Source organism: Pygoscelis adeliae, unplaced genomic scaffold, assembly GCF_000699105.1.
Source record: "Pygoscelis adeliae isolate BGI_AS28 unplaced genomic scaffold, ASM69910v1 Scaffold54, whole genome shotgun sequence".
Lineage (NCBI taxonomy): Eukaryota > Metazoa > Chordata > Aves > Sphenisciformes > Spheniscidae > Pygoscelis > Pygoscelis adeliae.
The window spans coordinates 5,866,519-5,873,109 of record NW_008824982.1 but is presented as its reverse complement, the minus strand read 5'-3'; positions in this window follow the sequence as shown (position 1 = coordinate 5,873,109).

The following is a 6,591-nucleotide window of genomic DNA, read 5'->3' as shown; positions in this document are numbered from 1 at the left end:
AAAAAGGGTGGAACTGCAATGAACTGGGCATTGAACACTGGTTTGATGCAATCGGTTCCTCCTGCATACTCCACAGTGAACCTGTGTATCCTGCTGCCGTCCCACATGCCAAATGCATCTTGCCGGCCTGAGCAGCATCCTGCCAGCTGCCTCTGTCCAGTACCTGAGTGGTCAGTGGCCGCAGAGAGGAAGGGAGCCTGCAGTGCGGCGGGTAGAGATGAGCCGTTTAGCAGATCCTTGTATTTAAGGCAGACTATTAGAAGATCACAGATACGCTGGAATGGGAGCAGATGCTTTATATGACATGGTGCAGTGCCGTTTCCCTCAGTGTGGGATCAGAACTGAGCGGACTTTAGGCTTATGGAGCAAGTGGCCCAGAGACAAAACTACAAAAACCCCCACTCTTAGAGCACTTTTAAAGAAAAACTGTAGAGATTTTATCACTCTTGGAAAAGCAGATATTTGACACTAAAGAAACTGAACAGAATCAAAGATCAGGCAGAGAAATACAAGAATCTGTAGAAGCAAGAGATTAACAATACAGGTCATTAATGCCATACCTCTGGACAAAAATGTGCTGCTACAGGCTGGAAGACCCACAGCAGCCAATGCTACTGTGCTAAAATAAAAAGGGCCATCAAGCTAAACTTAAAATTGTTGCAGCTGCTTGCTAGTGATTAGATCCAGGTAACACATGAGGCCTTACCTGGTTTTGATAACTGGGAAGAGAGATTAGAGTTACTTTTGGGGCTGATATGCCACAGGTTGTAAGTAACAGCCTTTTGTGTGAATAGTTTTGGGCTACGATTTAATTGGAATCATTAATCTAGCTTTAGGGATTGGATTAGATTTTATATTAGCCTTGGGGATAGAGTCTGGGCCAGGGTGGGCTGGCTAGTATGGGCCTTATGACTGTTGCAAATAAAGGCCTACAAAGCTATACTAAATTGACAGTCTGAAACAGGTCACAGCTCTAGCTTTTATGATGAACTCTCTTTGCAGGATTTGGGAACAGCTACAACTGGGCTTATGGGCTTGGATTCAGGCTAGTATGTTGGATGAGCCTGCATAATGCCTGAGCTTGGCTTATAGCTCTTGCCAGTAGGGCCTGCATGGTATGCTTAACTTAGTTAATTCAGGAAAGTTTGCTGCTTTCTTAGTGATGTACTCAGGGTACTTAAATCTGAGTTAGCTTTGGCATTGGGGTTAACTTCAGGGGTTGGGTCAACATGAAGCTGAGACCATGGGTCAATATTGGATTTAGAAGTGGCCATCAAGCTTGGCTTAATGCTGCTGCTTAGAGGGACCCACAAACTATGCTTAGTTCTAGATAAAATAGGATATAGGGAAACCAATATAGATTCATATTATAGTCAGAATTAAAATTAAGATTTGCTTGGGCAGGAACTGGTGAAAATGGGTTGTTTCTGCATTTAGCAGGGGTTGTTGAGCTTATATGAAACCTACTGCCAGACTAGGTGATCTAGATATGATTCCTTCAAGGTCTAGTCTTAAGAGTAGACTGAAAGTTGATTTGAAATTTACATTTGGAAATGAAAGAAGATGAGCCATTTAGGTTAAAGCCAGGTCTAGAGAAATTGAGGGAGACTACTTTGAGGGTTTAGGTGATGGAGATCACATTGTCAGTCATACTTCTGAGGCTGTCGGTGGGGAATTTAAAGACATGGTTGGGGTCCAGGCCAACATGAAGCAATGAATCTGAACTAATTATGAATTTAAGACCTGCAAGTATCTATGCTCATTATTGAAATTAGCAAGAGTCACTGACATAGTCATGAGCTTCAGCTAAGAGTTAGAATAAAAGGCTAGGACTAAGTTGGAATAAAAAGCCAGGACTAGGTCAGTAATGCTGTGAGCCAGGATCAATGCACTTCTAAGTAGTCATTAGCTGAAGCCTCTCTGATGGAAAAGAGATGCATCTTTCACAGCCTGAGACGAGAACGATATCCTTAATGGAAGGACTGTAGGTATCTGTAGCCTCTAGAGAGATGCTGCGTCGTTGCTAATGATGAGACCTCAAGTAATCAACATTACTAGGATGGTGAAGGATCAGGAAAGCAGGAGATCCTACCACAAACTATGCTGCTTCCATGGTCACCAGACATTTGCAACAATTACAAGGCTCAGCAGGATCACTTCTGACCTGGACCTGAGCCTGCAAACAGAGGCATGAGCAGGCGAAAGAGGAGAGAAGCAGGGCTGGCATCTGAAATGGAGGGAGGCAAAATATCATGCCCATTGCATAATTAGTGACACCAGATACCATTTCTCTACATTTTGGATTCTTTGTTGTTTGCACAGTTTTTTCTCGTTTAACAATGGCTGCATGTTACAATGCTGCATGGAGCAATGGTTACACAATTGGAAACACGTAAAATATTATATTAGTGGCTGAACTAGGAAAATCTACTTCCCTTCCTTTTGGCTTAGTTGATTATTATCCTTGACCAAATAAAGGGCCACATGTTCATACTGCCCTTGTGCCCTTGTTGCTACAGTAAAAAGAGACATACAGTGAAATTGTACATTTAGAGTTTGATATTAAATGCCTTTTTATTCTTGTCATATTTAATGTTCTCATATCATTCAGTTTTGTTCAGAAGCTGACTTTATTGATTAGTCACCTGTTTCGCATCAAGATACATAGACATCACTCAAAATTTAATTAAAATGACATCTTTTAGAAAATCTCCACCACAGTAAAAATACCAACTGTATGTAATACAGGGGTGGACAATAAACAGCCCTTCCTTTCTCTCTAATACAGTCTTTACCAAGCTTCATCTTCAAAGTATGATCAGCCTTCAAAAACTAGCCCAGACGCAGAGCATCCTCGAACAGCATCTTTACTTTGACTCTACACGTTTTTTTCACAAGTAGGTGTGCCATCCACTGACTGATACACTGGATCATTCCTCCTCCACACCCAATCCACAGAGGCTATGAGTTTCTGACAGTCCCCAGCTTTCAGTTCTTGGTAAGTACTTTAATTTTAGAGATCACATGGCCAATATCCAGGCATGCTTAAGATAACAGTTATCCAGCTTCTGGCTCCTGAAAAGAGCTGATGAACTACCTTCAGTGCCCTAGATATAACAGTTCTCTTTCAATTCCATTTCTGAAACTACCAAAATACTTGTCATTGTATAATTGATAGTATGGGCAGTTTTTAAAGAACTTTAGAAGAGAATATAAAAAATTACCTATGCTATTAAGTTCCCTCTAAAGTTGAAAGGTGAATTTCATTCTAAATGAAGGGTCTGTGGAAAAATCTAGGGAAATTAATTTTTAAAAGAGTAAAACATTGAGGATGAGACTGAAATGGACTCAGTCCATTGCACTGGGGATGTAACACTTTGCTTAAATAAATAAATAAATATGAACCAAGCCACAGCTTAAGTTTGATATTGAGCTATTCCAGCTGATCGTGGTGTTTGCTCATTTGGAAGAAAATCCGATCTCTGATCCTGCTCCAAAGTTTACATGAAGTGGAACAGTGTCATCAGAAGAAACTAGAGACATATCTATATAGTCAGCTTGGTTTTCTCCTCTGCTTTGCAGAGTGGTCTATATCTCCTGATTATACAGTCCATCCTGCATAACTGCTGGAGTACACCCTGGCTTCACCCTCGAGCCAAGCAGTTCCCTCTGCAGGAAAATAGTATAGATCAAAAGTTTGTCCACTCCAGGGTCCACATCTACTCGACATCATCAATGTGAACCAGATTTTCCTCCCCAGCCGTTCACAGTCTTCCAAGAGTAGCCTTGCAGGTCTCCTGCTCTCTTCAAGGAGCTGGGAATGAGGTTCACACTACTTCTGTCAGCAGTCAAGCCACGATCTATCACTGGTAAGTGATATGCCCCTGAGTCCCAGACAACTCAGACACAAGCAAAACTGAACTATTTAGGCCTGGAACTGTGTCCTTCTCTCGTCTACCTCCAGGCAAAATAGAGTCTGGCAGGTGGCTATCCCTGAGAGATGCTTTTGTTCAGCAAATCCCTTTGCTTAGCACTTGTTGCTCACACAGATTATTAGAGTTGTGGCTCTAATGATTTCCATGTGAAACATGAGCCTCTCCACGCATCCTATGGGGATCATAGATGCCTCAGTTGGGGTTGAGAAGTCTGGTTGGCAACAGGACATGCAGTAGTTATGCAGCAGAGTACATGACAAGCTTTAAGTCCCTTCATGGCTGTTGGCCCTGGAAAGCCTCAGTGCAGTCTGCGAGGTCAGGGCAAGATGTTTGCCCACCTGCTTGGGCTACTCTGTGAGCCCCAGCCCCAGGCTGCCTGCAGCCCTGTGACAATGCAATCAATGAGTGTTGACACCAGCCTCCAAGAAATACTAGTCACTTCACAGAGCAGATTGAACTGGGCATCACACAGCAGCTCAGCTGAAATTGGATGATGTCCAGACAGTGTGCAGTGGAGAAGATGTGTTTAATCAACATCTGGCTATGCGTTACATGTCCCGGGGGCTAAGCTGAGAGGTGACCAGAGAGAGAAGCTAACAAGTGCCCGAGCATTTTTGAAAATGGAGTTTGGAGTTTAGCTTTATTAACACTGTTGGGTGCAGAGAGCTTTTGATACATATGAGGATCTAATCCTTAATCCTGTGAGTAATAGAAGATATCATCTAAAAATATCCAGGCATCTAATTTATAGAAAACTTACTTCTGTAGCAATACTTACCTATCTATCTTTAAAGAAACAGATCTTCACCCTTGCAATGCTGAGCAGAACGACACACGAAAACATGTAAGAAGCCCATGAGACTGCGGGTCCAACGCTTGAAAATACTAGCCTCCGTTCTTTCAGCTTATTGACAATTCAAAAGGTAAGGTAAGGCTTCCACATCTGCATTTAGTTTCTCAAGTAAGCAAACAGTTCTTCTGAAGTGTTGCGCACTCAGCAGTTCCTGCTGCCTGGCATTAACGAAATGGCTTTGCCAGGCAAGCGCATGCTGGACAGCCACAGAGATACAAACAAAATTCACAGAGTGGGGGTGGGCACGGGGGGGGGCACTTGTCTTGCTTCATGTCACTGGCCTACGGTAGCACCGGGTACAATGCTGCCATTTTGTCACAACTACAGCACGGTACAAAGGTCCTTGTTTAGGAAAGGAAACAAATAGAAACATGCCATTTCTTTACAAGGGGAAGAGAAATTAGCAAAACCCAGTATCATTGATAACAGTGGTTATTGCTGTCAGACAGGATTGAATTAAATGGAATTTCTCACCCACCCAGAATCACACTGCATCGAACAATTTTCTTTCAGCCTCCAGGAATTTTGAAGAAATCGTCACTTTCCTGACACAGGTTCATGAAGCGAGGCAGTGGGGCAGGCCATGTAAGACACACCGAAGGGTGGCCAGCCCTCTGTCTACACGTGCAAATGCCGCCTCAGGAGTCCCGGCGTGCTTGCACTGCTTAACAGCAAAAATCTGGCTCTGTCAAGCACTGCTTTACCTGCTGTCCCCAAAAAGAGCTTCAGAAGCTATAATGCCAAACAAACTTGGGCTGAGATCAAAGCATATGTCTACACAACGTGTGTGACGGGCATGATACATGGGAGAACAATTGGATCTGATATTTAGGTATATAGAACATTTGCTGTCTGATTTAGCACTTTCATTTGTCCTGAAAGAAAATTCTTCTTTGGCAAACTAGAACAAGAGAAGACAAGTGAATTCTGCTCAATACAACTGGGAAGATCCCCTGCCACTTGTATCTGTCTCTTTTTTTTCAATACCTCAGGTTTATGTGACAAGATGTGAGAGTGCATTTCTTTTGCGCACTGGTCAAAAGAGCTCTGCCGAGCCGACTGACAGTAAGAAAATGTAGGTGAACACACAAAACTAAGGCAAGATGAAGCAAAATTAAAAGACATTTTTAACTAAGGGGTGCACAAAGATGTCTGACCTAGTGATTTAAATTCAGAGCAGCAAACCAGGAATCAAGAATCCAGACTTCTGATTAACTTTATATACGTGAAATAGGAAAACCCCTACTTTATCTCAGCACATGTTCAGCATGCATTTGGATCTGCTGAAACTGCACACCAAACCAACCTGGTGAAACAAAACAAAACAGAAGAATTCCGCACAACTGGGAGGAAGAAAAAGATGCTGTTAATTTGTTTTACTGATACAGAGAAAGACAGCCCAGGTTTTAATACCTAGCAGTATTACTATCATAACTGTTTTGGCTAAGATCATCTTTTTTGCATTGACCTAGTTACACTGGTGAAAGTCCAGAATTTGGTGTTGCCAAGTGCTAATGCTCATTTCTCTGGGAATGCCAGATCGTTATACCCCTGGAATGGTTTCCTATGGCTTTCTCCATACTGACTTAGTGCAACTTGCAGGAGTAGGCAAATCCTGAGGGATTTGTCCAAGATTATACAGGCAGCAGTGCTACTGTTTGAGCAGCACTGAGAACTTCAGATACAAGGTGTTGGATGTCCTGGTCAGCAAGGGAGATACACAGGTAGGCCAACAGACACAAATAGCTTCACAAAATTTGCTGCTCTGCCTTCTGCCTTAACCCTTTCTTCTGTTTTCTTTCC